Below are 10,603 nucleotides of genomic sequence, written 5' to 3' on the forward strand. Positions count from 1 at the left end.
CATGGCAAGCATGTTGTCATGGCAACACTCACACTCATGCAAGGATGCTAAAGCATAAACACTCATAGTGTACTCCGAGCCAAAAAAGAAGCTAGTTAGAAATCAATGCATGATCCTAGCTACGTTAAGATGCCCAATGCAACACATGCAAAAATACAACTAAAATAAGCTCGGCTATCTAGAATGGCATATGAATGCAACACTTGATAAGATGTATTCAAATTAGTATTGAAATACAATGCAGTTTGTATGATGCGCCGAACCCGGTACATATAAGACAGATGAATGATGCACGCATGCGAAGCATAAGGATGCTAATCGAAATATATCCTAAAATTAACCATCAAAAGCTGGTAAGTAAAAGGGAGAAAGAAATGGGGGTTGGAAGACATGCATCACACACACGCACACTTATTACAACATTTGTGCCCTCTTGACGGAGGGTCCGAATAATAAGCTAACTAGCTAATCCAAGCTAATTAAACTAATTATTACCAAACGAAACTAATTAACTAATTCTAGTTAACTAATTAGTTATTACAACACAAATTGATTAGCTAAGCACGTCAACTAATTAAGCACAAAACCAAAGCATTAGCTAGCTAAGCAAAGTAGCTAAGTAAAGCAGTAAAGAAAGGCCCTTGGGGACTGAAGTGCATGCATGCTCGGTCACCTCGTTCGGAAATCCATTACAATGCCCCAACTTGCCTCTGTTTGCAACTGTTCTCAGGACACTGCACAAAGCTCCAGATAGCTTCTAATCCATCATGGGCACCTCCAGGAAGGCTGCCGACCACTTATGGGTGGTGTAGATCACCTGTAGACCACCCAAGTTTGCTGCCGACCAAAAAATTCTGCACAACTCTAGTTTGCTACAACAGAGAACAAGAAAGGGCACAGCAATGTATTTGCAAGGTATGTGTGCACAACCACTATCCCTATCATTTCTTAAGCTCAAGAGAGTGCAGTTCTCGACTCTCGGGTCACCAACCATGCATCGCAATGCACGATGGCCGAGAAACCAAGTTTGCACAATTCAATGTCAATGAATGCACAAAAAACACAAAAGGGCCTTAACCTCTATCATGCTTGATCAAGAAGGTCAGCAACCGAGAAATGAGGCACGTTTCATCACTTCAAGTATGAAATGTCCCTCGTTTCTCATGTTTGGATTAACACCCTATCCAAACACAATGCAACACACATAATGCAATGCATGCACAAGATTCTATCATATGGACAATGCATATATGGCATGTTTAAAAGCTAATGCATCAAAGCTAATAAAGCATGTTACATACGAGGCATGCAATACGATGCTCAATAGACTTAAACCGAATATGGACAGACCTATGAGGCTCCATAACAGTGGCCAAAATGCTATGAAATGTTGGCATGAAAAGCAAGATGATGTATGCACATGCAATGGCTCATCAACTAAGCATAAGAGCACAACCCTCAAACATGATTAAGAAGTGACAAATATGGAGGTGTGACAACACTATATGCACCGAAATCATGTATGAAATGATGCCAAACCATTCAAACAACACAAGTATAGCATGCAAGAGGGCCTAAGGCACAAGGCCACCAAGAGGGACTACACAAAAGGCATGCAATACATGGCACAAATGACTAAACCAGCCATGGACAGAGCTCAATTAGGTCAAAACAAAGACCAAAACATGCTGAGATGGGAGCTCAAAAGTCTAGGCATGCATACATACACATTAGGCCACAAACAAGGCAACAATGCATGACCTTTAAAAGCACTCAAAGGGTGAAAGAAGTGAGAACATGGCAATACTATATGCTCTAAAATAACATGTTAAATGATGCCAAATCATGTGCATGTCACAAATGAAGCATGCTAGGAGGCTCAAAGCTTGAAACTAGCATAAGCACTTGCACTATAGCTATGCAATACATGAACCAAAAGGCCAAGACAACCCAAAATAGTCCTAGAGCATGCCAAAACAATGCCAAAACATGCATGGACTAGAGCTAACACATGCTAGCATGAAGGGCATGAAGCATGGAATATGCAAGGCCAATAAGGAGGATTGCACTACACCTACCAAAACCAAGCATGAGATGACTTTACCAATAAAAATTAGAGTTATGACATGTCAAAATAACACCAAAAATGGGCTAATACCAAGTCAACACATGCTAGAATAACAAGCTCACTCATTAGGCATGCAAGGCTAGCAATGAGGATTTACACTACAAGTGTAAGAAGCATGCAAGAGGCTATCAAACCAACCAAAAACAGAGTTAAGGCATGCTAAAATAACACCAAAAACTTGCTGAGATAGGGCCAAAACATGCTAGAAAGATGAGCTATCAACACAAGCATGTAAGGCTAGTTTACAAGGACTACACCACAAGTGTATAGAGCATGCAAGGGTGGCCTAAACTAAGCCAAAACAGAGGTATGCCATACTGAAATAAGGCCAAAAAAAAGGCTGAGATGGAGTCAACACATGCTAGATAAACATGCTCAAACATGAGGCCAATAAGGCAAGCAACCAAGATACAAGGAAAGGGGATAACCCCCTCCTATTTGGGACCTCAAAACACACTTTCCACCATTAAAATTCCTCCAAGTTTCAGTGGTGAGAAGGCCAAAAAGAGGTGGTCCCAATAGCTTAAAAGGATAGCTCAAAACAAGGCTAAACAAGGCACAAAAGGAGGGTAGACCACCCCCAACACCAAAGAGACCTTAAACAAACATTTCAAGCACTTAAAATTAGAACTTTTTGCAGTTTAAAGTTAGGCCTAAATCAGCATGAAAATAGGGCCAAAAGCTTAATCAAAAACAAAGGTTTAAGGGGTTAGAAACTCACCCTTGAAGAACAACTTCAAAGCTGCAACTCCACCAACTTTTTTGGATCAAAAGCAGTCCAAAAACTCCAAAACCAGCTTCAAGGTGCCTCAGCAACAAGATTGTGGTATTTCACTATGTGTTTTTGTGCAAAAGTGTAAAGAAATGGCACTTTAAAGCTCAAATATGAAGCAAAGAAGCAATATAGAGATAGATAATATATGTATATGCCCTAAGCAATTTTTTGAACCTAAGCTAAGAGGGAGGAGGCCTTATATAGAAAAATGAAGGTTCAAGCTTGTTGAACAAGCTTTAGGCTCCAAGCAATCCCTCCATACACGTGTATGGAGGATGCCTTCTGTGCCCAACAGCTGGCACAGCTAGCAAGAAAATATATGCAGAAAACTGCAGGAAAGCTGCTGACCAGTTGAAGTGGTCGGCCAGCTACTTTCATTGGTCAGCCAACCATAGAAAGTGGTCTGCAGGGAGACCAAGTGGTCGGCAAAGGAGGAGGAGTGGTCTACACCAAGAAAACAAGGTGGTGGCATAGCTGTCGACCACTTTTGGTGGTCCAAAGACCACCAAGACCAGTTGGCCGACCAGAAAACTAGTTGGCAAGCAGGAAAAGTGGTTTTCAGGGAGAGAAACTGGTCTACAAGCCCTATTTCACCCTCCAAGCAAGGAAAACAAGGTTTGTGTCAAAAACAAACCAAAAGGGATGAAAGACGAGAGTACGCGGGACAAGGCGCATAGTCAGAAGCCTCAAAAACTAGTTTACGAGCACAGAAAGTGGTCTACGAGAGGGAAATGTGGTCTACGACCACAGACCTCTGTTTCCTTCTAGACCAAGGCAACAAGGCATGGTCCAAAAACCAAGCCAAGAGGAAAACGTTAAGAGGTCCCGAGACAAGGCACTCTGCCAAAGGCTCCGGAAATCGAAAACTAGCCTACAAGAGGGAAAAGTAGTCTATGACTACAAAAAGTGGTCTGCGGACCTCTCTCTCCCTCCAGGCAAGGTCAACAAGGCATTGTCCACAAACTGAGCCAAAACACAAAGGGTTTAGAGGCCCGGAGGCAAGGCACTCAGCCGAAAACTCCAAAAACTCGAAACGAGCAGAAACACGCACTATCACCGAGCGCTCAATCGATAACGTCTGAGTCTTAAGGTCGGTCAAAAATGGGGTGTCTACAGTGCCGTCTTAGTAGCCTATGTGAACATTCACACCTTGATTAATTTCACTAATACTTTTGTTTTCATATCCACATTCATGTGAATATTCACATCTCTACTATTGATGTTAACGTTAGTATTGTAAGTTGTATTTCAATGTTGATGTTAACAACCTTGTTAATATTCACATCAATGGTGTGCATGTTCTCAACACTATTGTTGTCACACACACAAAAATGCAATTCTTTGCTCTTGTGGTCTGAATGTGAACGTACATGCCAAATAAATTTGTGCTAATGCCAACACACATGCATCATCCATCCCTATTCCATTCAATCATTTATCAGATGTGAATGTTTACATCATTGTCCATAGATGCAAGCATTCATATCAGTACCCAAAGATGTGAATGTTCACGCTTGTGTTCAGATATGTGAATGTTCACATCAGTATTTCAAATGTTTGCATCAGTGTTTTCATTGTAGGAAATAACAGACTCTGTTGGTTTTTTGTATTGCATGAATATTGTGTTAATGTGTATGCCCCACATAACAGACGTTGTACACATGCATCGTGTCAACTGCAAATCCAACATGACAAACTTGGTGAAATTAATGAAAAGCACAAAGTTTATAGAACCGCAACTTGGCTGCCTGAGACAAACCACATTTTGGCAATTATTGGATGCACCCACATTTAAGACAATTTAGTACAAATAGTTTTGACATATTTGAACAAATTAGCTTGCTTGTAAATTAATACTATATAATTTCTTGTATTGCTAACTTTGATTCACCCTATACAGATACATATATATATATATATATACATATATATATACATATATATACATATATATATACATATATATATATATGAATTTTGAGGTCTATTTGGTGTTGATATTTTGGAATATGGACTGTATGAACATTCACATTGAGCTTCTATTCATTTTTTGGAGTATGGCAGTTTGCTAACAAAAGTGTGAATATTCAAATTATGGTAATGAACACAGTAAAAACGTATTCACCATTCAATATTAAATGGGTGTGTGAATAATATTAATACCAATTGACAACACAATGACAAATTTTCATTTCAAATTAATGTGAATATAATGACAGTCAACATCCTAATGCATGTGAACTACCAAAATATAATGACAATCAATATCCATATTTATTTTTTTGTGTGTAATATATATCAACATTAAATATAAGGGTATAAAAGTCTAAGAAAATAGTATAAATCAAGAAAGAGGACCTTATGGAATAAAAGTATAAATACATGGGACTAAGTGGGTTATAAATTTTCTTCATAGACTTCTTGGGTTAGAACACTCTTAAATGAGATTTATCAATAAAAATCCCTTTATTTGTTACCAATTTTTTAAGGTAAACATACCTCATGTGATTTGTTTAAAATATAAATTCCTAATAATATCATTTTATCTTTTCATGAAAAAAATGAGAATTAATAATAAAATTGACTAAAAATAATTAAAATATATTGGGGGTGTAACTTTTCTTGTGTAAAATATTCACAAGAAAAATGTGCCCCTACCCAGAAATGAATTTGTTCACACATTTTCTTAGTAATAAATAGGGATGTAATCAATTCGGTACGGTCAATATTTAGATAAAATTTCACCGAATCGATAATGTCAATTTTTTTTATTTTGAACACCTATACGGACTGCTTCTTCCATCAAACCGCGATCAGTTCGGTGCAATTTAATCTGTTTATGACCTTTTAAACTTGAGCCACTTTTAAATATAATCACTTATCTATATAAAAATAATAAATTAGTTATTTGTCCACTCTTTTAAACATATCCAATCCATCCATTTAATAAATATTTTTTAATTCTTAGATTAACAAAAATAAAAACAAAACAAAACAAAACAAAAAAGGATAAAAAATACTAAGGTTTCAAGAATAATGAGTTAGAATTAAAATTATATATGATAAGAGTTTACATACTTAGGTTATAAAGATGATAAGGTTAACTAATTAAAGTTAATAATTTATTATATTTATTAATATTATTACATTATTAGATTATATATATTATAAATACAATATATGTTGAAACGATAGGTTTTGGTTTAGTTCGGTACACAAGATGCTTGAACCGATACCGAACGGAAAATCGAAAAAAATAAAATTTAAAAACAGCACAGACCGATTCTTGTTTAAAAAAAAAGATCAAATATAGCCGGTTTGGTTCAGTTCAATCGGTTTAATTGATTTTTTCAATTTTTCTTACATCTCTAGTAATAACTGTACAAAATATGATTGATCTAAATATTTGAATTATATATCCAAAAAATGTAATGACTCCATTCAAAATATTATTATAGCACTATGTACTTCCTGTTATAATGGAATTATATTTGACTCTATGATTATCTTGATTGGAAACCTTCTTAGTCGATATTTGAGGCTTGATTGAGGTGTTACCATAGTGGTTGTGTGAGATTGAATCAAATACTCCAAATTCAAATAGTTGTTATTGAGTAGTCTTCACTCTTTTATCATTTTCTCTCTCCACACTTTGAATCTTGATGTGAGGCTAGAACCATTGAAAAACTTACTTCCGGGGCTTTAATTTGGACACAAGAACGACCCTAAACGGAGTCCGGACTAGAGAGTTATACGTGTTTGAAATTTGTGAATCTATGCGGTAAGCATAGTGCGCTTGAGCGCAACTTTGAACGCTTGAGCGTACTGCGCAGAATCAGGTCTTTAAAAGTCACTTTTTTTGTCAAATCTCTTCACTTTTCACTCCCCTTTCTCTATCCTTCTGCCATTTTTGGTTTCTCAAGCTTTTTAGGCTTGATTTCATTTATTTCTATACATCTTTGACCCGTAGTTCCATATATGAAAATGTAGCACACGACGGGGGCTTCCATTTAATTTCAACGGATCGTCGTTTTGTCGCCGATGATTTTTCCGACTTGTTTCCTTCTTTCTTCAAGAGGTAGGATTTATTTCTTAAACTCAATATGAGTTCGGTATTGTATTTGTGGTGTATTTTAAATATATAGATTCCATTGTTGTTGGATTGATTTTTTGGAAATTTGTTTTTGTAAGTGAGGGTTTGTCCAAATAGGATTGTTGAGCTATGGTTTAGCTACAAAATCTTCATTTTCCACTTAGAAAAATGTATGAGTTTTTAAAAGTAAAAGGCCCTAATTTGGAGATTGTTGGATTATTAAATCAAAATATAAAAGAGAGGTTTCCAAATATTTTCTTGAAAAAGATTGTGATTATGAAATTGGAGTTAATATATGTTGAAATTAGCTATTTCTTGCATTGAAATGGATTTTCAAAGAGTAAGGGGGTTATGTCCTAAAATGAAATTGTTGAGATTGTAAAGAGGAAATGGAATAAATATTGAGTAATGTGAAATTGAAATGATGATTAATGATGATGGTGGAGTTTGATATGTATTATCACTCTCATTTGAGATTTTGGAAAAGTGTATCTTTAATGGCATTTATTTATCTGTTAGAGATATTTGTTTTGGGCTATCGGTGGAGGATAGCTATGATTGTTGTAGAAATTGCATGCGAACTAGGCAAACTGGACTATTTATAAATCATGCATATCATGGAGCATGTAGCGGATTTTGGAAATTGAAACTATATATTTTGGAAAGAGATTTTGAAAATTCTTGTGTTATGTTTTAAGAGCATTTGTTTCATTTTGAAAATCATATTTTGGATCACATGTATTGTGTTATTTGGATAGGCTAAATAAAATGGTAAATCTAAAAAATGGTTGTTGTTACATCAAACAAGTTGGCCTATGTGTCCAAAATGAAAGTCCAGAAAACCGCACATATACATGAGTGCCGATCCCACGAATGAAATTTTTGTAAAATGCAATGGTTGCGCTTGTATAGCTTACGTTTACATGGGCCCCATTTGACGATTTCTAGCGGATGAAATTTTCGAGAAAAGTTGTATTGGTTTTGGAGATTTACCTATTTTATTTATTATTATATTGGTTTTGGAAACAAATTATTTTAAAACGGTCTTAGCAATGTAATTGCTGTTGGTTAACGATGTATTTGTATTGGAATTGGCAATTAAATTGCTTGTTGGCATTGAGATACTTGGATTGACTTATGAAAATGGATTTTATCTCAAACTAATGTATTGAATTCGGAAAACGTTTTGAATAAACGAAAGGTTTTGAAAATTTGGAAGAAATGATTTATATTGAGAAAGCAAGTGGATTTGAGAATGCAATGAGCATGTTATACACGTGTGTATTGCATTCATGATCATTTGTACTAGTGGAGCATATTTAGTTTTTGAAATATTTCCTACTGAACTTTATGCTCACCCTACATGGCTGAAAATATTTTTCAAGTATGCTTATGCGGATGTAGACTAAGACATTGAAGTTGTGTTTGGAACCGTGTAAGATGGTTCATTTATTTGTCGGCCAAGGGCCACTTATGTATTTGTTGGCCGTGTGCCATTCTTGTAAGGGTTACACCCTTTGTATATGATGTAAGCCTATGGCATCTTAATTTGATTTTGTATGTTTTAGTTACAAAGCATCCACTCGACTTAGATGTTGTATCTAAGAATGTATAAAATTAGAATAACACATGTACTATGTGTCTATATTATATACATTTGCATGAATGTTGTTAGTCATTGTCTATCGTTGGGTGGTTCACTCACGTGGGCCGGACCTCTTAAATCTGAGGCATGACACTATGCTCTATTATTTTTAACCAATCAAAATGTGTATAGTGCAAGAACAAAATTAGACTCTCCATACTTCATGTAATTATTTTTAATCAATTACACTGCATAATAATTTCAAAAGAAAAAAAAAAAAAGAAAACCTACTCTATGTGTGGCTTAATTTAGCCAACTTATAGATTCTAGTTTTAGAAAAGTTATTTTAGACTGTTTGCTAACAACTTTTTTTAACTCAAAAAACATATTTTGAGAAGCTGTCCACCCTTGCTTTTGATTGGGGAGCTTCTATTTGCACACACATATTCCTTTCTGTGCACATCCTTCTTAGTTCACACACCTAAAAAAAAAAAATCACTCATTACATACACTTTTAGTCTAATTATACCCCCATATCTAAAGCATACACAGACAACTTTCCAATACTCTCAATCCACACACCTTCTGCGCCTGAGAGAGAGAAAACTCATTGCAATCAGTTCACGACCTCCATTGCAGCTCATACCATTGCAATCACACCAAATTTACATAATAATAAAAATTAATAAGTACCACTGATTGCAGCTCCAACCTCCATTGCAATCACACCAAATTTAAACCTCCATTGAAATTGTGTTTCAGATTTTGAAATTCCAGTAAACTTCCATTGAAGGACTTCCAGCTCAAATTTGTCATTGGTTTTTTTTTTGTTTCTTGCAAAAAATTATAAACATACATTTTTCTGTTTCATTTGAAAGTACAATATCGAACTAATATGTAAGGTTTAGAAGTATATTTTCGAACCAAACACATTGGTTCAGAAGTACACTGTGGAACCAATGTGTTCGGATGTTGAAGGTCAAACCAATATGTTTTGTTCGGATGTTGATGGTCAAACCAATGTGTTATTTTCGACCCTAGTTTAACGAACAGCGCTGGGAAAAAAGAAAACGATTTGAGGGAAGAGACGACGGGAAGGCAATGGGTTCGCAGATGAAAGGGAGTTGCAGTGGTGGGGGAAGAGATAACGGCGGCGATGGAGGAAAAAAGAGGCGGCGGCCATGGAAGATGGTGGTGGCTGATGGTTACGGTTAGGGTGAGGTTTTTGGTTAAGGGTTAGAGTTTTGATTGAAGACGAAATGGGTATTTTGGTAGTTTCATTTTAGGATAAAAATGTAATAAAAAAAATTCATTAAGTGTGTGAAAAGAAAGTAAATTGTGTGTGCAAATAGAAGCACCTCTTTTGATTATCAACTTTTGTTATAGACATATTAATTTACGATTATACCTTTAGATTTTTTTAACTTTTTATTTTTATTTTTTTGAAAATAGAAAAGGAACCAAAATAGACTATGGATTAAATTTTTATTATTTTTTATAGGAAATGTAAACTAGTAGTGAATAACAAAAAAAATAAAAATTAATTCAATCTACAATTAAAAGGGATAAAAATAATATTTATACATTAAAAAATTATGTCATAACTTATTTATTAAATATTACCCAACAATTTAGATCTATAATTTAACAACCATATCAAATAAATTAATAACTTTTAATTAAAATTAAAAATTATAATTTATACTGTAATTTATTTTAACAACTACGTCAAACATTCCATTATCAGTGTTATTATCCGAACTGAAGGCAGAGAAGGTACCTAGAGACAGAGTGAGATAGAGAGTGGAGTACAATTGATTTAGACAAGGGAACGAACTTTTGTCCGTTACGTGAAAGTTGAACCGACAGTAAGGGTTCGTTTTTTTTGTTTTTTTGTTTTTTTTTTTGGATTTTTTTTGTTGGTATTTTGTTTTTTTTTTTAGTAATTTTTTTTGAAAAAAAATTCAAAAAGAATTGAGTTCTTGGATTCTACTTGATTAAACAGATTAAATAAATAAATAT

The sequence above is a fragment of the Camellia sinensis genome, chromosome 7, assembly GCF_055761805.1.
Source record: "Camellia sinensis isolate YWXY chromosome 7, ASM5576180v1, whole genome shotgun sequence".
Taxonomy (NCBI): domain Eukaryota; kingdom Viridiplantae; phylum Streptophyta; class Magnoliopsida; order Ericales; family Theaceae; genus Camellia; species Camellia sinensis.